At 39.4% G+C, this 27,652-nt stretch overlaps 1 pseudogene; it reads left to right on the forward strand.

Annotated features, from left to right (window-relative positions):
• The first annotated feature begins 12,735 nt into the window (after positions 1-12,735).
• On the forward strand, positions 12,736-19,654 carry LOC131319487 (protein REBELOTE-like; annotated as a pseudogene).
• The last annotated feature ends 7,998 nt before the right edge of the window (positions 19,655-27,652 follow it).

A 27,652-nucleotide genomic window follows, 5' to 3' on the forward strand; every position in this document is an offset into this window, starting at 1 on the left:
GCTCTTTACTTGTTGAGTACACATGTAAAGGCCGGTTTTGGTTTAGGGGTTTCTTCTGACTAGAGTCGCGATATACCTCCCATTGCAGTGCGTAGAGCAAGGCAACGGTCGAATGGTAGTACGACTTATCATCGTCCAAGGTTGTTGGGCGTTCGAGGACCCCGGGCTCCAATAAATTGTGCCGGCTACCCAAAACACCTCAACAGGGCTGACCAACATCGATGCATATGAAAGAATGCCGAAAAATGATTGAAAGAGAGAGAAACGCAAAGTTTTGAAAATGTCTTTTAAAGCTTGGCTGGGTTATTGATCAACATTTGGAGAGAACTACACAAGTGAACAATAGTGAAAGTCCCAGTTCGGATTGGTTGAATACGAGATCCTGTTACGTTACCATTCCGTTCTTCAGCAGTGCAGAGCGTACTATTTTGACAGACTTTTGAAAGATTGTTCATTTATGTATTAATTTCCAAATATCAATCAATGCTATGAGTCCCTAGCAGAGTTGCCACTGTGGGCACACGCCCAGGAAAATCTTGTTTTGCGTACAAAATCAGGTGCGCCCCTTTTGGAAAAGTGCGGCAAAACGCTACAATTCAGAGTCGCTACTCGGGTTTTAGCGATGAAAACACCCAAAGAACCGAACTTGAAACGTTTGCTACATTGTTTGATTTTGAAAAGGTGTAAATTGGACCGTCGTCACCTTTGATATCTGAGGTTCAGGAGCCAGGTTACGAGAGAGGAAGGATTTTATGGCGCCCCTCTCGCCCAATCTGGAGATCGGTCTCTACTCAGGCATTTTGTAAAACATTTGCATTTTTCTCTCATTAATCACTATTAGCCAGTTAGGGCGGGGGAACAGTTAAAGGGATTAAAACTGCAGCAAGTTTGCAGCGTGATAGAATGGTATGAATGATTTATGAAGCAATGAATATAGATTGAGAACAAGCACTTTTGAACATTTCAGATCAACTGAAATACACTGGTTTAGAATGACGTACGCACGAAACACACTAGTGTGCATTGGCCAGGCCATTGTATACCAACATGACCTGCGTACGCCACCTCCTAACTGGCGTACTCCAGTGAGCTGAAACCCCCCAATTCTTGTCATCAACCCTCTAGGCTCCAGAAAGGACCAATGCACACCCAGGACAAATCACGCAATCTATAAGCAGGATATATACAGATACAGGCAGTAGAAATAGATCTAAGGAGTTAAAATGAATAGAATACCCCATAAACAGTGTGGGGGAATAAATGGAGGCCAAGGCTAAACTGCCATGCAAAGGCCAACCACTGGACCTTGACATAACTGCCATACGCCAGTCATAAGAGACCATACGCCAGTCATCTCATTCATCTCGTGCTTGGCTTTGCATCATCTGGGCTCTGGAACACGACCAGAAGGATCCCAGAGGCCTTCTGAAACAGGAATATCAAATAAATGACTATATAGTTCTAGAATATAAAAAAAGCAATAAACTGGTTTTTACCATGCAATAAGGTGTCAAGATAAGAAAATAAGCAAGAAACGGATAATTAATGATCCCCACGCCAGTATGCACGTACTGCCATGACTGGCGCACGGCTCTATAAAACTGGTGGCACCATTGATGATCTCACATGATCTTTGAAACTCTGCCAGCTTTAGGGCCAGGACTGGTATAGATTACCAGCCTTGACTCTGCTAGCCCCCCTTAGGGGTCAGAACAGAAGGCTACGAAAGTTGGTATACCTTTAGTTTAGAGGTTGATGATGTGTTTAGAGCTTGAGCTTTAGGTTGGAGGGATGGAGGATGAGCAACAAGGGTGCAAAGAAACTGGAAAGAGACCTCTTACTTACTCTTTCCAGTGTTAGAAAAGAGAGAGCAAGAAACCAAGAGAAAATAGAGAGAAAGAGACTTTGGAGCCTTGATGAGAGTAAAACCTTGTGAACCCCTTGCATATAAATGCAAGAGGGGTATTTTTAGCCAAAGAGTGACTGAGAGAGGGTAGTAACCAGATGGGTTAATGGCTGGTTTGGTTAGGAGAAGAAGTCTCCATGCATTAAATGCATGAGACTTGGCTTGAAAGGGTTTGTGGGAGAGAAGGGGACATTTCTGCACGTTGGCAATCATCAGAGGACTGTTCATCATACTGGGGTGGCCGAAAAAGTCTAGTGCACGTGGTTGAATAGTGATATTTGACAGGCTTTGACCGGCGTACGCTATCTTGATACCTGCGTGCGCCAGTGGCAACTGAGTCAATGGTCGATGACTGACACGTGGCAGTTTACTAGCGCATTCCAGAATGGTACCAACGTATGCCAGTAGGGTTTTGCTAAGGCCATTTGGTTCTGGCTTGAAAGGTTTGAAAGAGTTTCAACGATGGTTTGAATGAGGTTTGGAACGCTCAAAACTCAAAGACACCAACAATCTCGGGATGTTCTTCACCTTAATCATCATCGGGGAATCAAAGACCGTAAATAAACTAATCCGAATAGTCCAGAATAGGGTGTTTACAATGATGAAATTTATTTTTCATCACCTATAGTGTCTTTTGGCGACGAAAAATTTTATCACGGAAAAATGACTTGGTGACGAAATTTTCTATGTCACTTATTGTGCTTTTTGACGATAAAAAATTTCATCACAAATTATTCCCTTTGGCTCGTCAGAGGTGACCTATCGGTGATGAAATTTTTCGTTGCCAGTATAATAAATCGGTGACGAAATTTTTCGTCAAAAAAGACATTTTCATATGTGAAAAAAAAAATCCCACTTTTCTGCTAGGTTTCGAACCCGAGTCTCCTAAGTTTTGCGCACAAGTTTTAACCAATTACACCACACATACTTTCAACATATGTTTGAAATATCTAATATATAAGACATACATTTAACATTAAAATATATTTTGAACGGCATTTTGAACCATTAAACATTAAAATTAGCAATTTTGATAAATATGAAAGTTGTAGCCATTTGTGTTATTGTTCAAACTCAATTTAAATTATCTCAATTGGAGTTTTGAGCAAAGAGTAATGCCTGAAATATATTTGGTGACCAAAGCGTAATTTATAAATTTCGTCACCAAAGGTATCCATTTGGCGACAAAATAAATGTTTTGTCGTTGAAAACGTTGAAAAGAAGTCGAAATTATTTTTCATTGCCAAAGATAACTATTTGGCTACGAAATATTTTTTTCGTCACCCAGTAGTTATCTTTGGTGATGCAAAATAATTTCGTCTCCTTTTTTTACTCTTTTGGCGACTGAAATTTTGTTTCGTTGCCAAATAGCCCTTTGGTGACGAAATAATTTCATCGCATAAGTTGTCAAAACAATGACGCATTTTTTTTGTCATCACCAAATATACTCATTTAGCGACAAAAATTTTTGTCGCCACTTTTTCATCACTGAACATACTTTTTCTTGTAAAGGGTTCAGCTTTTAAAACTTGAAAGTGTCATATATTTTCATATTTTAAAGTATGAGTTTGTTTCTGAAATTATATAGATATCAAAATCCGAATATGTCTAAGATTTTCAGATATTAGAATCCGAATTTTGTAAACATTTTCTAGTTTTAAAATTTGAAATTGTCTAAATTTTTTGGAAATGTATATCCGACTATGTCGGGATTTTTTTTTTGAAAATTTCGGATACACAATAGTGGTGGGTGGTGGTGTGTTAAGCAGAAGAGAAGAGAGCATCGGGAATGTTTGTAAACATTTTCTAAACTTTTTTGAATGTGTATCCAAACATGTTGAGTTTCAATTTTTGTTTGAAGGATTGTGTATTCAAAAAAAATTGTTGGTGTTGGTGAAGGCGGCGGTTATGGAGGTAGTGGTGGTGGTAGAGAACCGGGGGAGAAAGAGAGGGGGAAGGGGAGAATTCAATTTTTTTTTTGGAGAAAATTAACTTTGGGATAGGGAAGGGTAGAGGCTGGCCGATGATGGTGGTTGTGGTGGCGTGTGTGGTGTGTTGGTGGTGTATTGTTGCTGTGGTGATGGTGTCAATGGAGAAGATGAACAAAACAACGGCGTAGAAGAATCCATAAGGGGAGAATTGGTTCATGGATATTTGTTAGATTCCATATAGCAAATTGTTATAAGATTTGTGAGTTAGATTTAGAACATGCTACGTATAGTAAATTTGTACTGTATTCGCAAATAGTTGGCCCCGTATTTTATTGTTTTTCCCATTTTCCAGCCAAACAGACTCATGGGGCTGTGTTGGGCCAACACATAAAACGACAGCGCATCAAGGAATCGCTCACCCTACGGTACCGTCCAATGGCAACACTCGGGAATTAGAGTGCTAGGGTTACAAAAAAGACAGTTCAGTTCAATCACTTTTTCCTTTGGGGGCTGTTATTCGCAACCCTTTATTTTCTCCATTAGCCCACTTCCTTCACTCAACCCATCTATAATATTTTAAAATATAAATTTTCTCTATATAACCTATTAAATACACCTAATCTTCCCATTATACCCTTACCCTCTCATAAAACCTAAAATTACACTTTTTTTAACTCCCCAAATACCCTACCTAAATTCAAACCCTAAGAGCATCTCCAGCCTTGACCCATTTTAAGACTCAAATTTAAAAATGGGGCAAAAACCACAAAAATCTCTCTCCAATCTTTGACCTAAATCCTTTCCCATTTTGGGTTTTACCCATTTTTTTGCCCAAAACTGAGACAACTTTTGCCTTGACCCATTTCTCCAACGGCTAATTAAAGAGAAAGAAAGAGGGAGATGTGTAAAATTTAGGTTTGATGGTTGGAGATGTGTACCTAAAATGGATTTTTATCCAAAATTTGACTCAAATTTGAGGAAAAATACGGGTGAGAGCCGGAGATGCTCTAACCCCCGTATCAAACCCACGGCCTCCCATCTCCATAGTCCACCCACCATCTCTATAGCCTCTCCATTAACACCGCCGCACCACCGCCACCCTTCTCCTCTCTCTCTCTCTCTCTCCATTAACACCGCCGCACCACCGCCACCCTTCTCCTCTCTCTCTCTCTCTCTCTCTCTCTCTCTCTCTCTTCCATTACGATCCACTTTCCATTCTCTAACTCTCAAAGGTACACTACGTCTTCTAATTTTATCTTTTAAGTTTTTTTATGCATTAGGGAAAAATATAGTTCAATTTTCAGATTTTGCATTTATGTTCTTAGAGACCTTTATTACAATGGGTCTAATGCAAATTTTGAGATTTTCTCAGTTTACTGCGGATTCAAAGGAATTTAGTAAGATATGGTAATGGAACTTTGATATGATCGAAATCAATTTCTTGCACTATGAAATACAGTGATTTTAATATTCTATTCTTTCCCATGTTTATCTTGCTTATCAGCAAACAAACTCTTTATGGTTTTGCTGATAAACTAGAAAGCTCCGTCAGATTTGCTGCAAATTACTACGCTTTTTTCCTTCAGATTGGTCAGCTCGGAAAACTGCCATTAACCAGTCGAAGTTTTGTTTAGTCTTTTTTTATAGATCCCCGTGTAAATTGGTGTAAATCCTGTTGAAAATGCAAGTTGGTGTAAACCTAATGTACAAAACCTTGTTAACTACCATAAGAAATCACAATTTACAAAGGAAAGTACATTGTGTCAATTTTTGCTGCACAAGAGATGGAGAAACTAGACCATAATGATATAGGTACCGACGGCCGGGGAGGGAAATCATACCGACCGGCCGCGCCGGGCCGTCTCCGGCCACTGGACGGCCGATCCGAGCCGTCCAAAAATTCTAAAAACAAAATCCGAGGGGCCTATCGTGGGAATCAACGGCATCCGAGGTGTGTAGGGTGCTTGATCCGAGTACCCATTTTTCGCGGCGCGGCCAGTCGATGCGATTTCCCTCCCCAGCCGGTTGGTACTCATAGCAGTACTCGAAACTAGAGATGTATTCTTCCTCCTCTATTTTTTCTGTTTTCTTTTTCTTTTTTTCTGAGAAACAAGTGCGGGATAATACATATACTTGTATGTACGGGAGAGATTTTCAATGGTCAGTAGACCCAATTTTGATAGTAAGGTTGTCCAACAGTGCCCCTTCATGTCCCTGGAGTCTCTAGAGTTATGGGATGACAAGAGGCATAGTGCCTTGTTTGGTTTAGTTTTTGAAAAGTATTTTTCAAAAGATTCTCTCTACGTCTAATCATTTCTCTTAGGGGTGTGCACGGGTCGGACGGGTCGGGTTCGGCCCCGACCCCGACCCGACTAGTCGGTTATCACTTTTTTGGTACTCGAACCGAAGGAGGGGGATACCCGTCCGTGTAACCATTTTTTTGGTCGGGTCGGGTCGTGTCAGGTCTGACCAAAACCGAAGTAAAACTGTATGAGTTCGTGTCTTTTGGTCGGGTCGGGTAAGAAAAACAGCACCCCGAGCCCCGAACCGAAAATTGATTTTTTTGGAAAAGTGTACCCGTACCCGACCGAACCGTATGTTCGGCCCCGCCCGAAACCCTTCGGGTCGGGTCGGGTCCGTCGGGGCTCGGTTTTTTTGCACACCTCTAATTTCTCTCCCTATCTCTCTCCACTTATTACCCCTACTACTCTCATAATTTTTTTTTCAAAAACTAAACTAAACCAAACAAAACATTGAGTTCAGCACCTCACTGCCTTGAAAAACTTGGAAATTGGTGGTTTCATGGAGTTGGAAGCTCTCCCAAAGTGGTTCCCTCTCCCTCCCTCCCTCCCCCCCCCCCCCCCTCCCCCTCTCTCTCTCTCTCTCTCTCTCTCTCTTTGCCACATTGCTCTTGTTTCTATATCTGTTTCTCGCTATGTGCATACGTGAAAGTAATATATGGAAGATGTCATCTAACCTAGTTTATTTTGCATTGATTTCTTGGGCTTACAGATTGGTAGACACTGCCATGAGCTGAAGTGAACCCTCTGCAATTATGTTTCATGAGGATAAAGCATAAATAGTCCCCTATGAACCATGTAATTTCCCACTCAGCATTTTCTTTAGATTGTATCTTTTTGGACTGCCATCTCTGTTTGGCGTCAGTAATCGTCTCCATTTTGTAGGTTTTGATCTTACACATCAAGTCATTTTGTTGTGATGATGTCTACCTTTGGTAACAACGAAAGAAGGGTGGTCATGAGTCGTGACAGCATTTGAAAGAACTCTATAGAAGAAAGAGTTTTTCGAAAGTAAATCTGATGTAATTTCAAAGAGTAGAGCAACAATTTAGTTGTGCTTTTTTTTTTTCCAAATCAATTTCTAAGTGGTTTTTTTTTTGGTTTTTTTTTTTTTCCAGTTTCTTTGAGGCATTGTGCAATATGCCAAATCTAAGGAACCCATTGGCAAGAACCTAGGGTCTATCGGAATTGGAGCAGTGCAAATGTGGGGGAATGCCACACACCGCTTTCTTTATCTCGTTCTCTATGGCAATCATCAAGTGCACGGCCACACAGTTCCACCCCGCTAGCACCAAGAATAAACTTTGGAGATCAGAATACCATTCAATTCAACAATGGTCCGTGTCATCCTCAATGATGATCCACCGTCCTTTTCAAATCAAATCAACGATTATCAGCCATGTCATCGCTGTCGATCAGCCATGTCGTCCCTTTTCAAAACAAATCAACGATAATCAGCCATGTCATCGCCGACGATCAGCCATGTCGTCCCTTTCAAATCAAATCAACGATGATCAGCCATGTCATCACTGGCGATCAGCCATGTCGTCCTTTTCAATCCAACAAACGACAATCAGCCCTTTCAATCCATCAACGACGATCAGCCATGTCGTCCTTTTCAAAACCTTCAACGACGATCAGCCATGTAGTCTGTTTCAATCCATCAACGACGAACAGCCATATCGTCCTTCAAATCAACAACGGTCTACCCGTTTCTCAGAGGTCTTATTCTTATATACTTTTGTCAAACACTTCTCTATACAAGGGTTCGAATTATCAACTCTGCTTTCGAATGTTTTTTTTTTTTACATATGAATTCTGCCCTTTCGGATGTTTAAGAACCTTTGCTTGCTTGTTTGCTGCAAATTGCCCATACTAATAAGGCTGGGATGTGAGCAGTTGCAGATTGGAATCAAACTTTTTAAAGGCAGCTTAAAATGAAGCTATTACTCATTGACTTCAACGCCTAAGCTCCATTACCGACACAAGCAAATAACCCAAAGTAGCAAATTCCCTTGTATTCTGCAAGGGAAAATCCACCGTGGGATGAAGTCGATGAAACTCATCAAAATCAGACTAAGTTTTTGGGTTGAAGATGAAGTCTGGTCACTCAACATACTCTTTAAGAATGATGCGCTTTCCTCAAACCCTTTTTCATCCATATGTATCTTATTTTCCGAGGAAATAAAATATTTCTTTCCTGATTAGAAAAATGAACTTCTTTACCTTTCTGGATTATGCCAAGTGTTGTGTGATTCATTTCGAGGCAATTTGATCCGACTATGAAATTCCACTATTGATTTTAGAAAAGAAGTGTAGAAAAGTCGTCTCGTCAAACATCTTCCTACATTTGGCATATACATTTTGCCCAATGTGCCACCGACAAAGAAGATGGCTGACCGTTGGGAACACTCTTGTAATGTCATTCACTAGGGCTAACTCCCTATTTGTCACAATAACACCGGGAAGTGCATCGGGATCCATCATACTATTCAAATTCTCCAACACCCACATATAGTTTTCCTTTTTCTCCCTATCGATGAATGCAAAGGTGGCCGAGAAAGTCCTCTCGGTGGATGTAATGCCAACAATCTGGAGCAAAGGAAAAATCCATCAGCAAAACCCGAGGGAAAGCACGCAATATGTCACCAGAAGTAGGATGTGACCAAAACAAGTCCTTCACACAGTCATTGTCATCTTTCCGGTTAAACTCAATGTACCCATATTCTTGTAACTTAGCCAATAGATATTGCATTTGAGATCTCCCCGCTCGGTCCTTAAACCCATGCTTGTAGCGTGCGTTGTAGATGGTTTTAATTGAACTTACATTGATTTCATCCTTGCCCTGTATTAGACTTAGGATCTCTCGTGGTTTAGACAATGACGAAACACACATATCCACCAACATAGTCGACTTCTCCGAAGACAACCTCGTGGGATAAGCGTGCTCCTCAAGCTGTTTTGTGGGAGGATGATTGTGATTGTCGTTGAAGACAGTGACAGTCCAACCTTCCAACCCCTTAACACATCTCAATTCAAACGGGCATTCGCATTTCTTAGTTCCTGTGACGCGTGCTTTGCTTCTTTGCCTTTGCTTCTTTGCCATTCTCCTTCACATTACCTCATTTGTCCTTTGCCTTGTTGATAAACGGTCTATACTTTCCACCCCGTTCACATGCAAACCGCATCCTTGGCCTTCGGTTCTTTGCCATTCTCTCCGACGACTTTATGATAATCACAAACCCATTTTCCTTGCCGGTAGATGCTATCCAATCTCTCAACATATCTTCGGATGGAAAAACCTACAAACATGATTGAACAAAAACATTTAATAGCAATAAACAAACAAAATCAAAAGAACTATTGAATCATCCACCTGTTTGAAAACACTCACATTCTCTGTTGTAAACTCCCGTGTGAAATCATATAGGGCCACTGGACCTATGTAGCTGCCGTGCGCACTCACATTCTCCATCGTAAACTCTCGTGTGAAATCATATAGGGTCACTGGACCTATGTGGTTGCCGTGCGTTGAAGCATCACCCTGAAGAACGTATCAAAAATTCAAAAGTCCATTAAAAGAAGTTTTCTACCTCTCTGGATCTGTTTCGGTAAGTGAATGTCGAAAATACATAGAATTCGGTATATAATTGTTGAAAATAAGTATCACTTTTGGTAAAAACATGTCGAAAATATGTACAAAATTCGGTAACCAACTGCCAAACTATGTATACGAAGATCATACATTACATTTCGGTAAATAGCTATTGAAAACAAGATTATATTTCAGTAACTACATGTCGAAAATATGTTCAACATTTGGTAAACAACTGCCGAACTACTATATACAAAAATCATATACACATTTCGGTAAATAGCTGTTGAAAAAAATATTATATTTCGGTTACTACATGTCGAAAATATGTTCAAACTTCAGTAAACAACTGCCGAACTATACTATTTAGGAAAATCATACATACATTTTCGGTAAATAGCTGTTGAAAACAAGATTATATTTCAGTAACTACATGTCGAAAATATGTTTAACCTTCGGTAAACAACTGCCGAAATCATAGACATTTTGGTAAATAGATGTTGAAAACAAGATTATATTTCGGTAACTACATGTCGGAAATGCATACAACAAAAACAAGAAACATATATTTCGGTAATTGGATACTGAAAATATATCTCAATTTCGGTAACTAACTGTCGAGTATGGTAATATTTTACGGCGGTTAGCTACCAAAATTACTTACTTTGTTCTATTCGAACCAGAAATATCGAAAAACTGGGTTTTGTAAACCCAGACGCCACAACAACAAAGCAGAAGCCATTGTAAACAGAAAAACTTACCTCCTTACGCGACTTCCAAGATACAATTTCCATCACAGTATTTTTCTTCTCCTCTGCCATCATATGGTTGCTAATAGAATTTGATTTAATTTCAAAATTCAAACCTACAAGTGGGTCAAAAATGGATCAATGGAAGGACTTGAACATTCCATTGATACAATATTTGGCCCTTGCTCCTCCTCCATTGGAAAATTTGAGAGAGAGGAGAAAAGAGAATGATGATTTAGAGAGAGAGAGAGAGAGAGAGGAGAAGAGAAGATGAAGAATAGGAGAAGATGAAGATGAAGAACAGGAGGTCGCCTTGTGTGTGTGTGTTTTTAAATGTGAATGATGATTTTTGAGGGGGAAGGAGGAAGAAGATAATTTAGGGGTTTTGGTCATAAGGGCATATAAGTCATTTCATGTATAGGTATAAGGGTAAGTAGGTCATTTTGCATTAGGGGGTCATGTTATAATTAGGTTAAAATTTTTAACGGGCTAAGGGAGAAAATACAGGGCTGCGAATAGTCGCCCCCTTTTTCTTTTTCCCTCCGCTCCTAATTGCACTTTCTATTCAAAGGGGCTGTAAACTACTGCCGCTTCCACCTCGCAATCTTTCTCCCTTCATCATCTGGACGTGAGGATATTTTCTCTGAGATTTGTCTACATAGCAGAGCACTTCTTCTTTATTTAACTATAACCATAAAAGCACTTCCGTTCCGTATCTAGAGCTGTCTATTTTTATCCTGTGTTTTTTTTTTACTCGTAGAAATTGGGAAGCTAGGGAAGAAGGCAAGAAAGTTCACAAAGAAGAATCTTCAGTCAGTTCTTAAGACCAGACGAAAGACCAAGGCTCTACTCAAGACCAGATATTCTTCCAGTACGTGTGTGTTTCTCTACACTAAAAACTAGTACAAACAAACGATATAATAGGAGTACCTAATTTATACTATACTATGATTTATTATTATTGCTTCAAAAATATTGGATACCGAAGATACTAAGCATGTTGATTCATAAGACCAATCAAACCAAGTTATTTATCCATCACCATGAATTCCTATTTACTTTCTTTTTAACATACGCTATAGCACATTCAATTACTAATAATGGTAGAAGAATGTATTGATATGCTAGTCCTTGTCTTTATTTGCGGGCACTGGAATATATGGGAGATATTTTCACGGGGACAATGTCGTTAAAATTAAGAGTCTTTTCTCTTCTAGCTTATTTAGTTGGGAGACAAGGAATTGCAACCCTGCCCTTGATCAATTCCTTGAAATGTTAGATATTTTTTTGGTGTTTAGAGGGGTGTATAGGTTTTTTAAATGATTGGGCTCTTTTTGGTGCAGTCGGACTGTTGGCCTTTTGGTTTCTTGGGGTTTCTTCTGTACATGGGTGGCATCCCTTGAGGCCATTTCAAGAAATTTATTACTTATAAAAAGAACTTTTCGTCTAAAGATTACCTCTGTGCATTTGGTTACTTTCTGGCTTGAGTGGATGATTTGAGAGTGACAATTATTTTATTGGATTTTTTTTTCTTTTTTGATATGATGCTATGATTGACTCCAAACTTTGTGAGCTAGTGTATTATATTAATTTGATGCTGGAGGTAAGAAGGATATTGTTCAAGACCAGGTGAGGAGTACAACAGTCCTCCCAAAACAAAGGTAAGAAGGTGAAATCAATGCTTGGTGATATCATAAACCATTTGAAGCCTTTGGTTCTGTTTTGGCTTTCACATGTTCCATTTCCATTCCTTTTCTATGTACGTTGATCTATATATATATAGAGTTCTTTTCAGGTCCGGACGCCTTACGGTCCGGACCGTCCGGACCTCGCATTTTCCGATCGAATTTCGATGATCCGAGCCGCTCAAAGTGATCAGAACGTGATTTTAAGGGTACCCGCGAGAAATCAGCAAAAACAATGATCGGCAAGGGCTTGATCCGAACAGTTTTTTATTGAACGGTTTAGTAAAAAACTGCTCGGATCAAGCCCTTCCCGATCATTTTTTTTGCTGATTTCTCGCGAGTACTCTTAAAATCACGTTCTGAACACATTAAGCGGCTCGGATCATTGCAAATGCATCGGGAAAGGGAAAATCCGGACCATAAGAAAATCCGGGCGAGTGGACCTGAAAATTAGTGTGTGTGTGTATATATATATATGCGCCTTTCACTTATCAGCGATAATAATTGTCGGTCCTCCACTGTTTTCTGTGTATATTCTCATGGATCTTTTCTAGAGCCTATTTTAATTGTTCACATCTCAGGGGGATGCAATTGTGGTGGGAATATGCAATTATTTGCCTTTAAATAAGCTATATATACATATTATGGTGTGATTATGTGCGTTTAAGTATTTATGTTACTCTGTTGAAATGCTTATGGACCCATGCTTTGAGTTTATTACTCCTATGTTAGAGCTTAGGAGTTGGATCCCTTCAACTTGTTATTGCTGGATTTATTTTCTTTTAGCTGGGAGTCTCGGAGTTGTTATCCAATTGCAACCTTTGCAGTCATGTGCTGCTCTTCATCAAGGTTGAGAAAAGTGGAACCTATGAGGATTGTTTGGGACTTTCGAGTATGGATTGAGGATCGTGGGATCTGATTTAATTGTAACAAGAAAGCTAGTTCACTTTCTTTGCTTGATCAATACCTCGAAGTATGCATAGAATGAGCTTATGGTTCCACATACCCTTATACCTTTAGCACCGTTTCCCATTCTTTCAACAGACTTTTCTGTTGGCATCAGTATTTCTGCTCACTATGTTTACAAATGACATGCTATCTACACTTGTTAGGGATGGTATTTATGATTATGCATGATATGGTCTTAAATTAGTTTTGAGGAAAATAGTCATCCTTCCTAGGGACCCTGAAGGTGAAGAGTTTGAAGATATATCTCTTGATGATATATTCGCTGAAGACGACAGTGACGTTGCCGAAGATGATTCAGACTGTGATGGATTTCTTTCAGAGGTTTTGAACTATATATTATGAAGGAAACATTTTTCATTTCATCTTGCATTTGTTTTCTCTATTTGGCTTTTCTGCAATGCTTATGTGTTTTAGCTATCAGGACTCAGATGCTGCACATATTACCCCAAGTCAAATTGAGATTAAGATAGAAGGTGATAGCATCTTTGTCAGTCTTTCAACCCTTTCTGATTAAGCCTACCTTTGCCTCCCCATCTTCTCCTGTGAGCGAGCTGCTGACCATTTTTTATCTGGATTTAATCAATACCTATGCAGACAACAATAATCTGATGGGCCTATCAGAGCACAACGCTAAAATCAATGAGGGACTTGCTATGCAGAAGAAAAAAATTGAACAGGTTGAAGAAGAAGGTAATTCTCTTTGCATCACCATAGCAACTGTTGAAGGCATGATATTTATGTTGGATGTTTTGTACTCGTATTTTATCCCTAGAGCATTGTGAAGAGTGTTGCTTTTTAGTGCTTACTAAAAACTGCATTTGGTAAATTAAAAATTGTAGTGCTAAAAGAGGCACTCAATTGGGTGGTTTATGGTTTTGGACATGTGTCAATACCATGTGCTTATTAACCAACACATGCAAGCATGATTGTTGTGCAAAAAGACTGCCGTATCCTTGTTGTGCAGTATTTCAGTCCACGACCTCATAAGTTATTGGGCTCTTTGTCCAAATTAATGATAACCATCTAGCAATTTAGCTTGAGGAAGACTTTGTTGGTATTGTTAAGGGCCCTTCAACCCATAGCTTGTGTTAGACTGGTTTAACTTCATAAGTGGTCAGTATCTTTCAAGCTTTCAATTCTGTGTGTGTTAGTACATACTTTATACAGAGTGACATATTTTTGAAGACATGTACTACAAAAGCTAGCTATATTCTGCATTTGTTTATTTTAGGAAGAACTAGACTTGGGGGATTAAGTAGAGGAGGTTGAAGACAAAATTGTCAACATGGTGTTTCGAAAAAGTTAAGGAAATCAGAAGAACGGGGAACTAAAGTAACAGCTGATAGGATGCAATTTCCTACTGTCTCCCTATCATTGGGACTTCCCCTTTCTTGTTATGTCATGCTTTGTAAGTTCGATACCCATCGGTTGTGCATGGATTGCACCCCCTTTGGCATATTTCTACTGCCATATGTTTCCTTCAACGAAGGAAGAAACAAAAGATGTTTGATACGCATGGCTTAAAGGTCTCCTGCTAACTTACATTTGTTGTGCATGACATCAAATTTGCATCTGGCTGCAATCTCAAATGGAACTGCCCAAATTTTTTTTTTTTGCATCAGTTGTCCGTCTTAAGACTCTGTATGTCAGGGACCATGTTATTTGACTTAGGGATATAAGTTGGTGGAAAAAAGTGTGTTAGACATTTCAATTACTTGCTACTGTTTTCTGCTTACTTTGAGTTGGGTGTCCATTCTGTCTTCTTTCTGTTTCACGTTTTCCATTCGAAAATTTTCTTACTATCTTCTTACAAATAAATAGCTGTATGTCTTGGACTCTTCATTTATCAAAGCAATTGTGGTTGGAAATGTCAGGACCCAGAGTTCACTGAGTTCTTGACAAGCCAGGAGACGGTCCTTGAGGTGTTCCAAGATGAAGACGTGGTAAGCTATCTAGTGAATCTGCATTTCTGAAGCAACAGTGGGAAAATTGTACTTGATTTCGTAGTCTTCTAATTTGATGAAATCACAGCAGCTTCAGTTCAGTAGCATATGCTTATTTTCAGTAATAAGTTTCTGCCGTGTGATGTGGGCGTACCATAATTTTTTTTGAGTAAACACGTGTCTCGTCGTTAACCTTATTGCTATATCTTAGCTTGTTTTTTAGTGTTATGTGATGATTCAATATGCTTGCTGTGTGATAGGATTCTGATGAAGATTTCCTAACAAGTGATCACACTACGCAGCTAGTGGATGGAGAGAGTCCTGTTTTGAATAAGTAGAAATTTTTCACAAGTTCCGTCATTAATTCTTTGTGTCAACGAGTTAAAGAGGAGCAGAATGAGTCTGCCCTTATTAGCGTTTCGAATGTGTATCATGCTGCATGCCATCATGGAACTGAGTCAATTGGTGTCCCTGAGACTGCATCATGCCAAAGATATCAGAACGGAGACACTTTCGGCCACATATTGATGTTCATGCTTCGTGAGGCTGATAATATATTTCGGGGCCTGTTGAAAAAACCCTTTTCAAGTAACAAGAAAGAAATCCTTTTGGAGTTGAAAGATACTCCTAGGTGGAAAAGGCTTAGGCCACTCATCAAGTCTTACCTGAGGAGCACATTATTTTTGTTGAATCAGCTCACAGACTCCGAGATACTGGCTTTCTCCTTAAGCCGATTGAAAGCTTTTATGATATTTTTTTCTGCTTTCCCATCGTTATTGAACAGGTTGATCAAGGTACTTTACTAGTGAATTCTGGATACTAGACAGATTCAAGTGGTAATATATTATTTGTTGGTACTTGGTAGCACTATTGGACATATTAAGGCCTTCCTTGATTCTATGTAAGTTAGCTTTTTCAATGGAACTCGCATTGACCAAAATGAAACAAAAATAAATAAATGTTGCATACAGAAGAAATGTTGCATAAATGTAGCATTGACTAGAAATTATTACTTCGTCCTAATCGAGAGATCGAGAGGGAGCATACAGAAGGAAAGGAATGTGCTTGTTAGTTTAAATTGTGGCATTCTGAAACCCCAAGTTTGTTACTGAGAGGTGCATAGTGCTTCTAGTAGTATTTTCATATCATGTCATCTTCTGGTCTGAAAATGGCATTATTCTGTGCAGGTTGCAGTTCAATTCTGGGTTTCTGGTGAAGAGGTTCTATCATCATGTTCCTTCCTCGTAATACGGAATGTGGCAGTTGTATCTGGCTCTGAATGCTTTGACATTTGCTTAATAAGGACATATAAAGCCTATATTGCTCACATCAAAGTTGTTGACTTAGTCAATAAATAACATATGCAGCTCTTAGGCAGCTCATTTGTTGAGCTATGCTCCTTTGATGTGCATAAATCATGTAATAAGGCTCTTCTGTCTATTCAGCAACTTGCCAAGATATTGAAGCAGGGTCTACGAACAAAGAAGAAGGAATGCAACAATCATGGTTTGTCTTGCTTTGTGTTTTTCATTAGATCTGGACATTAACATGCTCCCCTTTTCTCATTCTCGATTTTTAACTTTGACAGATAGGAAGCACTCAAGAAAATATGCAGTTGGCAGTACGCAAACTGCATTGATTTCTGGGTTTTGTTTACAGCAGCGAATATACGTGATTATGATCTTCAGCATATGCTTTATATGATGATTCAGCTCATAAATGGAGTAGCTTGCCTTTTTCCAGGACCAAGATATTTCCCTTTGAGATTAAAGTGCATTCAATGGCTAAATCATCTTTCTAGTTCGAGTGGGATCTTCATTCCTGTTGCATCATTAGTGTTAGATGTGTTGGAATATAAAAGTGGTAAGGAGGGTGGTAAACCTAGAACGGTCTGCAACTTTTCCTCTGTTTTGAAGGTAATTTTTTTTTACCTACTTGCTTTTCTTCTCTTCATTTTAAGAACTAGTCCCTCCTACTTAATAGTCATCTTGATTTTAACCTTAATTAATTTGAAATTGATGTCTGATGCAGTTGCCAAAACATTGGTTAAAATCACGAAACTTTCAAGAGGAATGTGTTTTCTCTGCTGTCGAACTACTCTATGTGCACTTTTTTCAGTGGACTTGCCACATCGCCTTCCCTGAACTAGCAACTGCTTCACTTATCCGCCTAAGAAAGTTTCATGAAATAGCAACCACTGAAAGTTTGAGGCGTGTGGTGAAGCGTCTGATTGATAGGCATGTGCCCTTGAAAATTGTTTAGTTAGTTGGTATGCTTATTTATATTTCTGTACTTGGGGGATGAAAAAGAACACTAATTATCTCCCACTAATTAAGTCTGTAGTTGGGCGGGGCCAGTCAAAGAGTTTTAAAAGTCTATCCTCTTTCTGGTTTGCTAATTTCAATTGCCTAAAAATTTTGTGCTCAAGGGCTTGGGATTTTTTTAAATTGATCTACTTATCCGGATGCTTTGTGGGCTATGGCAGAAAGGCTTCATTCTTGTTACTGCCTGATCTTTACCGGATATAGGGCCATAATTGGTGAACAAAAGTTAGAGGATTTCACATCAGCACCTTTCGTTGAATTTTGTTATCGGTGGTGGATAACTTCATGTTATTATTGTCTTTGCCTTTTATGAAATGATTTTCTGGTGCTGCAGATGGAGCAGAATGTTGAGTTTATCCAGAGGAAAAGAGATGAGGTAGCTTTCTCGCCGAAAGATCATCAATCTGTCGAATCATTTCTTCAGGTCTGCACTATTATTTTTACAGCCAATGAATTCTTCATTGGATTGATTATATATATATATATATATATATATATATATATATATATATATATATATATATATATTTAATAGACTTCTTTGGATTGATGAATGTAGCTTGATCTGAGTTCATTGAATTGTTGTTGCACAGCTTGAAAAGGGCACTCTGAATGCTCCATTTACTCAGTATTACAAAATTGTCATGCAAAAGGCCTTTTCGAGGAATATGACCACTAATGGAGTTAACAAGTGCAGTTTATTTAGTCTAATCTCCTCCCCACTGTTATCTGGGATTTTATTCTATCCTTTGCTAGCTTTTAATGTTTGGCACGATTACAGTCTTGATGGCTTATCACACTCTGTTTGTCCCAAAACCTTGATGCTGAGCAAGAAATGAACCATGGACCGATCTTTGGCATGATTGAATTATTGTAAGGCTTTGTGTCGCAGGTGGAACTTCTTTTGTTATATTTTATAGTTCTTTTTTACCACTAGTCAATTACTTTTTCTGAGCTTGTCAATGTTTGTTTTTGTGCACGGCAAAATCTGGCCGATTTTTACAGCATTGAAATCTATGCCAGTAAATTGAGTATAAAACGTGTATCTGGATGATAGTTTTACATTCAACAGGCACTTGGGTTGGTTAATTTGGCTAATGTACTGTGAGCGTGCATTATTTCCAGACACTGAATGTGGAAGGCTCATCACTTTCACCACACTTCCTATAATGTGGAAGAATAGGAGTCATGGAGGCACACACTTTAGTGTAAGGACTTGCTTTAAATCAGGAGGCAGCTCTCGCTTACAGAATAGGGCAAAGAAAGTTGAATCAAGTGTAACGTCATGTGTCTTGAACACAACTCGCTGTGTACCATACCTTTCTATTGTCCCACATATTCTTTTGATTCCATCCAAATTTAAGTCTTCATTTGGTCAAATTTTTGATAGCTTCATCTGGAAATGAGGTGATTGGTCTTCTGGAATGCGCTTTTAGAACAAAAAGTTGTCTAATTCATATTGTGGGTAGTTGCCAAAGTAAAGCTTCTTTGCCACGAACTTACTTTTTGTGTGCCATAAGTTGTTGCATTCTTGGTGACATGGCAAATCTTGTTGAGTTCCATTTTAGGTAAATCCTTTGCGTGAATTTTTTAGCAGACTTGGCCAGTCTGTAGTTTTCTTTCCTGAATCGAACAACCTTAGGTTAAAACTAATATTTTCTTTCTTGGCACTTTTACTTGGATCATGTATTTTTTTTTTTCCAATAACTGTACTTCATTCATTGTGGGATTATTTCTGCAGTTCCCTGGAGCATAAGAAAACAAAGACGAAGATGAGAGTTACTAGTATCCTCAAGTGACGGGGTAAATGGCGTCGATAGTGAAAGAGATTCAGAGAGAAGTTCTTGCTCTGTTGATGGTGGAATCAAGGGGAAGAGAAGAGGACGGAAATGGATCTTGCTGTCGGGCTCCTCTGATCCTTTGCATTATTTGAAAATTTTGTGGATGTATCCGGGACCCCTCATTTACATATTTTAAAATATATTTTTTATGAAAAAGAGTCACTTATATAGATGGTGTAAGATTGTTGGAAATCAGTTCTCCAGTGGCGTATTTATGGAATTGAGCTGCTGCTGCTTTCTTTTTCTTTTTTTTTTTTAACACTAGAGCTATGGCCAAATATGTCCATCAAAAATTAGTACTTTGGAAGTTTGTTTGTATTGGTCATAATAATGAAATACTCGTAGGTAGCCAATTTTGTTTTAAAGCTTCAACAAGGCTGGCCATAATAATATTTCTTCTTTTGTATTGTATTGTTTCTTTTTTTTTTCTCGATTTGAATCTAACCCTAGGCCTTAGATATTTGGGCTTGCAATTCATACCAGAATTAGTGAAAAGAACCTCCTAGCTTGATGGCTAATTATCATGCAGGCAGTGCACCACGGATTGAACCGAACGGTCAATTGAATGCTCTGATCAACAAACAACTCCAAGTTTCAAACCTCATAAATGAGCGCTTTATTCCTGTATGGTTCGCTATTGAAATAGGAAACCTTTGGTCAGAAAAAACTCTGTAGAGAGGCAGAAGACGTGGTTAAACTAGATTGGGGAACTCTCGGTGTGGGTGATGTTGCGAAGAGCCAATTATTGGGTATTCCCGGAGTACAATGTACAATGTGACATTGTCATGTCATATTCTCTGCAAATAAACAATCGCACAATATAATGTGAGCCACCCCTTATCTCCCAACCACCCAAACAAAATTGAGTTGTCTATCGTATTTTTACTGCATAATTTGCCGCTACTTAGATGGTTTGGAGTACCACATAAACAACGCCATTTGGTACCATGAGAACGTTAAATAATCTCTCGTCGCAGAGAGGAATGATTTGTAATCATTAAACAACCAATTTGTGTCATGATTTGCCACCGCCCCCTTCTCCTTCTTCCCCATTTCTTTTTCCTCCCTTTTTTACTACTCTCCTCCATCTTCCTCCCACTCCATTCCACTCCATTCCTCTCTGTCCCGGTTGCTCTCTCTCCTTTCCTTTCTTCCAAATCTTTTCTCCTACCAACTCTTCTACAACTACATACACTTATACACACAAACACCCAAACTCCTCTCACACGAGGAGTGGGGCCTGCACACACTGCACACATGCAGGGATCGGAGGTTGATTAGGGAATCATTCGCGAAAGAGCTGGTGAGCAAGGAGACACTCGGTCAGTTGGTATATACACCTCTAGTGTGGGGGTGGTGAGACTTCTGATGGCTAGTAGTGACACAGGTGCTCACTAGAGCGATGGTTTGCGGAGATGATTGACAGTGATCGGGGGCAGTCTGGTTCAATCGGGTTGTGTTATTTAGCCACTAAAGACTCTAGGTGGAGCAAGGATACATTCAAGGAATGACACAGGCACTTTACTAGAGTAGCAGTGGAATTGGTGCTGGTTTTATGATTGATCCGTTGAATAGGCAAGTAGTTGATGACTAGACATTCACGCGGTAAGGGGGTGCGAGGCGCTCGAGCACAGGGGTGCGTTTGATCAGCCCTGCCTAATCAACGATTACCCACTTGGGTGTAGGGGATGATTGTTAGGGTACACCAAAGTAGTGTGTGCGTGTGTGTATAGGGGATTACTCCCCCCTTGATATATATGTGCACGGTGTGGAGTGTGTGTTGAGACAGAGAGAGGAGGCGGAGAGAGTGTGAACGTGAGAGCTTCCCCAACGGGGTAGTGGGGCTCCTCGGAGTTGCCCGAAGAGATTGTTGGAAAGCCACCGGAGTGAGGGAGTGAGAGAGAGGAGTGGGGAAGCCAGTTTGTGGCTCTCTCGGAGAGGTTTTTTCAGTTGTATATGTGTAAATATGTACAAGGAATTTTTCTGCAGTGTTTCTCTCATTTTGTTCTTAGTTTGTTATTTCGTGCTTGTGCTTAGAGGTGTGGATTTAAGGGTCGGGGTCCCGACTCACAGGTTCGTTGGGAAAGCAAACAATGGACTGTTGAATGGAGTAGTGTTGAGTGGTTCTCTATGAGGATTTCCCTCAGAAGATCTTGTGAGGGTTTTGATGAGAGAGGGTGCTACTCCTCCTTTTGAAACCAAACGAACCGTTTTATGGGATAATTTTCTAACGGTGGGAAAACCCTATCTTCTTCTCCGTTAACCTGATCTTCATCCTCTTCTCTCTTCCTGTTCTACACTTCTGCTATCACCCAATAGAGAGAAAAACTCACAACTGCTTTGATCTTCTTCTTCTCCTCAACCAACGCCCACTTATCTTCCTTTCTTTTTCCACCTAGGTTCTGATTTTCATCCAATCAACACCCTCCATTTTTCTTTAAGTTCTTGCCAAATTAAAATTAGGGCTATTGTTGTTACTCTTTTTCTTGTTCACTTTTTAATCTACGAATCAAAAATTTCAAATTGTCTGACCAAATTAGAAGTGGAAATTGAAAACAGGGGGAAGACTGAGATTTTTTTGGAATTTTTGGTAGATTGACATAGCTGTCCTGGTTGAGAATAGGTTTTGAACTGAAATGAAAATTGAAAACAAAGGATCAAGAAGACGGAGAATTTCTGGCCGTTTGGGTTCCGTCTTTTAAATGGCGTCGTTTGAGCACAAAATTACAAACACTCCACATTTTCATATTTTGCACTATTGGATATCTTGGCATAATAGGTGGCACCCTCTCATCAAAACCCTCACAAGATCATCACAGGTAAATCCCCATAGAGGATCCAAATCCGTAGCGCTGAGTGGGTGGGTGTTATGTCAATCAAAGCATGAGCGGGAAGAATTTCCCTTCTAGATCGGGGTCCCACCTCAGTAAGTCTAGGGACCAAGAATCCCATCCACGACCCAACCCATGACGCTGATGTGGCAGGTGGGCCTCATGCCACTTCAGCAATAGCCCAGAATAAATAAAAAAAACTCTGAAAATCATTTTTCCCCCATTTGGTTCTTTATGTTCAAGGCAGCAAGCTCGGGAAGGATAAATTCTTCATTGTTAGAGATAGAGAGGGAGAGGAGGTCAACACCCATTACCACCGGCGACGCGCACAACCACCAGATTCAGCTTCAACTACCACCACCACCACCACTGGATTCACCTCCAACGACCAACCCTTCTCCCATCACCCTCATGGCCCCACATCCACAACGTCGTCGCCGTGTGTCACCACCACCACATCCACCGTTGCTCCACCCTCCTCCTCTCCTCCTATCTTGCTGTCGCCGCCGCCACCTCCACCTCCACCAAAACCCTAACAACTCCTGCACCTCCTCAATCGTCAATGGCATAATCCTCCTGCGTACGACGACGCCAACGACGACCAAAATGCGGTCATCGGCGTTGACCCCATCATCATCAACTCCTACCCCAAGTTTCCCTTTTCCAAGGGTAACAACAACAACAACAACACACACACACAGACCTTGGCGGTGGATTGTCGTCGGTGATGATAGTGTGTTGAAGGGTTGGTCGCCAGATGTGAATCCGGTGGTGGTGGACGCCGGCGGTGGTGGGTCGACATCCTCTCTCTCCGTAAAACAGAACCAAATCGAGGGAGGGGAAGAAAAAATTTCAGCATTTGTTTTTTTTATTAAAGTTTTGGCTGTTGCTGACGTGGCATGGGGCTCACCCGCCACGTCAGCGTCATGGGTTGGGTCCTGGGTGGGATTCCTGGTCCCTGGTCCCTAGACTTACTGGTCCCACCTTCACCAGTAGTACTGGAGTAGATTTTTGGCGGTGGACCCTAACCTTGCATTTCTCTTGCTTTGGACTTCTACTCCCCGGTATTCCTATTCATCCTTGTCAACTTCGCTACCGCCCCATTTAATTGTGTAATTTCTTTCTTCCTTTTGTCCCCATCAAGATTTTACGAGACATGTAAGGTGCTACCAAACACAATATTATTGTTCAAGTTTGGCTCAACTCCTTAAAATACCTGTTCAAGCTCTGTGCTTGAGAATCTTTGAAGAATAATTTCTCAAGCTCTGAGCACATTTTGAAGTTTTGTGATTATGATATAAAATTTGGGTTGGCTTGTGAAATATGCAAGTCAGTCTCAAGTTTTCAAATCTGAACTTATGCTCGTGAAATTTGACCTATCAAGTGTAAGCTTAAGCTTGTGACATTAGGATAAAAGTTGAGAAAAAATGTTGTACACCTGCACAAAAATATTGAATGTTCAAGCTTTCGCTATAACTTATCATCAATAGAAAAAAAAAATCGTCTTCAACACACTTAATTCGTATTTTAGATATCTACTGATTTACCCCTATCTTTGGAATATCTACGGAATGACACCCTGTTCACGAGTCTATCAAACTAAACACCCATCTACTCAAGCTTGGTTTGAATTTATAAACAATCGATATAAAAGTGGCTGAACTTTTCTTTTTTTTTTTTTAAAAAGTGTTTGAACTTAACTTATACTTTATTTGCAGTTTGCAAGTAGAGTGGAGTGCAGTTGGTGTCCTTATACTCCCATGCACATAGGCAAAGTTCGATTCTTGTAAGCTCCCCCCATCCCTAAGGCCCCGTTCCAGAACACTTTCTTAAAAAATAAGTACTTATTTCACATTTTTAAACTAAAAAATAGTGTAAATAAAAAATAATTTTTAATTTTTTTTTGCACCGTATAAAAGATCTCATCGAGATCTTTCAAATAAAATCCATATTGCATATTTTTATATTTCAATAAACCTATTATTTTTGAGTTTGAAATTGTCTTATTAAAAAATAAGGACTTATTTTAAGTCCCCTAAGATAGAGTATATTAGGTTTTAAAAAAAAAAAACCAAAAATCAAGACGAACTCTGTGTGTTTCGTTTAACAGTCCTAGACATGACCCGCATTAATTAATGCTAATTAATTAACTGGCTACTTTCTATTTTCCTTGCATATCGGGTAATCGAATATTGGCGGATTAACAAAATTGACTTAGCAAATTTTTACTTATTTTTTATATTAATAAATTTTCTTTTGGCTTTATCCATGTTGTGAATTTTTACACATACAACGACAAAGAAACAAGAGTGCAAATAATGAAAACGAGAGTGAAAACAAGTTCGACAATAATATGCATTTCACTTTTTCTTAAATCGTCCCTTCCATTCATTTTAATTAGCTTTCGTAAACCAGCAATACCTAGCATTAACCCATGAGTTTTTAAGAACATTAATTGGACACGATCTTGGTGTGTGTTTTTTTTCTCCTTTTTTTTTTTTTTTTCATTTATCAGTAAATTTTGATGTGTTATTTGAATAAAAATTATTGACAAAGTGAATTCGAGCCTAAATTCTGCTCGGTTCGGCTCATTTGAGTTTAACTAACCTGTCGAACCAAGCCTAAGGTTTGAAAAAAATTACCGACGAACTCAATTCGAGCCAAAATTCGGCTCGATTTGAGTTTAACGAGCCAAACTCAAGCTCACTTGTCCTGGCTCAAATTGAGCCCGAGCCAATCTCGAGCCTGACTTTTACTTAAACGAACTAATCCTGAATCTAAAAAGGTTTGGCTCGTTTACACCCCTAGTTGACCAAAGAATGGACAAATGTATGTTCCTTCTCTCCCCAATTTTTATTCATTTTGGGTAAGTTTCCAGACACGAAGTGGGTACAAACACAAAGTAGGTTAGGATCAAGAGAGTACAAACACAGGGGGTATAAACACAACAGATATATTGCTTAAGTCTGTCTTTACATCGGTGGAGGCCTCCTCCTTTTATAGGAGTAAAGAGGAGAATACGAATAATATACATATAATTGAACATTACTGTTCTTAGTCGTTCATCTGCAAACCTACTGAAGTTTACAGACACCATTTATTATAACTATTGACATTTACCTTCTGCTAGCATAGACTTTACTATTATACATGACTTTTACTCCTGACATTTCTACTATTCATAATTGACTTGCACTATTCACACAAGACTTTCGCCCCTTCTGAAAAGGAATGAAAAGACCATTACATTTACTACAGCACACCTACTAATATAACAGTACACAACAGTAAATTCCAATAATTTCACTCCCTCTCGAAAATGGAAGGAGAAACAGGTGGCATGAGCACGTGATTGTCATTCTGGATTATCTGAACCACTGCTTCCAGAATAGTCTTCAGTTCTGTCAGTCAAGTAATACTGTTCCAAAAGATAGCAGATATTTTGGCACCATTCTTCCGGATAAGTATCATTGAATTTCCAGTTTGTAGATTCATAATGGAGGAGAGATGAGGGAACTTCTGCAGGTGTCAATCCATTGAGAGAACACAATGTTTGAGTCATGACTAGATAATTTCCCTTGTGAGTCTGGATGTCCTGAGACTCCTGATATGCAGAGAGGAACATAGTGTGATACTCCTTTCGCCAAGTGATAGAACCATCTGGATTGGGATGACTCCTGTTGTTACGACTTGTCCAAAAAGTAAATTGGAGATCTCCGCCTGCACTGTTGGGGATTTGTCTAATCTTCTGTTGCCAGTAGGGTATATTTCCAAAGAGCAGGAAAAATTTCAAAAAGAAATCTTCTGGAGGTTGAACTTGATTGAACGCCGCATGAGCCAGATAAATCAAGACTGCTGATTTATTAAAACAGACACTTATAGTATACACATCGACTAAATACCATAAGAGAAGATAGGCTTCTTTTTTGAAATAAAAGACATTGTGGTAGGACACTTCAAACTGGGTGAGAAAAGGATAGACATGATGGAAAGGTAGACCTTTTATGGGACCTTCATCAAGACCATACTTGAAAATATAGAGATGTTGAAGGTTTTGACACATTTGAACACACCAAGAAAGAAGAGTTAATTCTAAAATATGACACTGAAGGTGGACAGGAAAATTGACTGGATGGAAACAGGAAATCATGGGAAAACAACCAGAAACAAAGGAATGTGGTTTTGTTTTTGAAAACTGGTTGATTTCTTTTTTGAGTCTTGACAGAAAATCAGGAAGGACATTTGTTTTTCCTTTTACGTGAACAGCATCAAAACTCCAATTGGAAAACCAATTTGCCCATCTGAGTAACTGTGCCTTTGGGAGGTGCTTCTGTTTGAACTTGAGCATGCTGGGGAAACTCATCATATCAGTCTCAATTAGAAAATGATGACCGATTAGATGAAATTCAAACTTCTCAATGCTCCTTTTGATTGCCAGAATTTCTTTGTAGGTAGAGTGGTAATGAAGCTCTGCTGGAGAGAATGCACAACTCTTGTATCCACAAATTCTGCGCTTTTGATCTGTGTTTTCTTCCAAAAGAACTGCTCTCCAATATAGATCAGAGGCATCTGTCTGAAGGACTCTCTTCCCATCTGAAGGTATGGTTAATGGAGGAAGAGTTTTGGCTATGATTTTGAGGTCTTTTATAGCTTTGGTACAAAGGGTTGACCAAGGAGGAGGGATTTTTTTTAAAAGAGCTGAGAGAGGAGTTCGGTATTGGGCAAGGTTGGGAATAAAATCAGCCATATAGTTAACAATTCCAAGGAACTGTTGAACTTGTTTGACTGTGAGATTTTCATCTGGAAAATGGTCAAGTTGGGAGGCTATATGAGGCTGGAGGGTATATTGACCTTTAAAGATATGCATCCCTAAAAAATCAATTTTTGGTTGGGCAAGAAGCATCTTTTTCTCTGAGAGCATGATATCATGGGTTTGGACTAGGGAATGGAAAATTTGTAGTAAGACAACATGAGATTCAGTATCTGGGGAAAAGAGTAAGATATCATCAATATAGACAAGGGCTGAAGATAGAATTGGAGGAAATACCCGAATCATGGCCTTTTGAAATAAAGATGGAGCTGTTTTCAATCCAAAAGGCATGACTGACCACTGGAAGTGGTGATCTGAAATGCAAAAATCAATTTTGGAGCGATCATCTGGATGGATGCCCAGCTGCCAAAAACCTGCTTTCAAGTCAAACTTTGAAAAAATTTGAGCTTTAGGCAAGTTTGCAAAAAGAACACTTCTCCGAGGAAGAGGAAACTTGTTATCTTGCAGAAAATGATTAAGAGGCTGGTGGTTGATAACCAGGCGGAGCTTTCCTCTTATCTGCTCTGTCCTTTTATTTACATAAAATGCTTCACATGCCCACTGAGAGGTTGTGGGCTCAATTAAACCTTCTGACTGAAGTTGCTGGAGCTCTTGAAGAGCAAGTTGGTAGTGGTCCGGGTTCATTCCATGATGGGTAGCTTTGGTGGGGTTGATGTCTTCATTTTTCTTAAAGGGAAGAGAAATGAAGAAATATGGATTTTTCCAAAGTGGGTTGGAACACTTAGTGAGGAACTGAGAATGGGATTC

The sequence above is a fragment of the Rhododendron vialii genome, chromosome 3a (assembly GCF_030253575.1).
Source record: "Rhododendron vialii isolate Sample 1 chromosome 3a, ASM3025357v1".
NCBI lineage: Eukaryota > Viridiplantae > Streptophyta > Magnoliopsida > Ericales > Ericaceae > Rhododendron > Rhododendron vialii.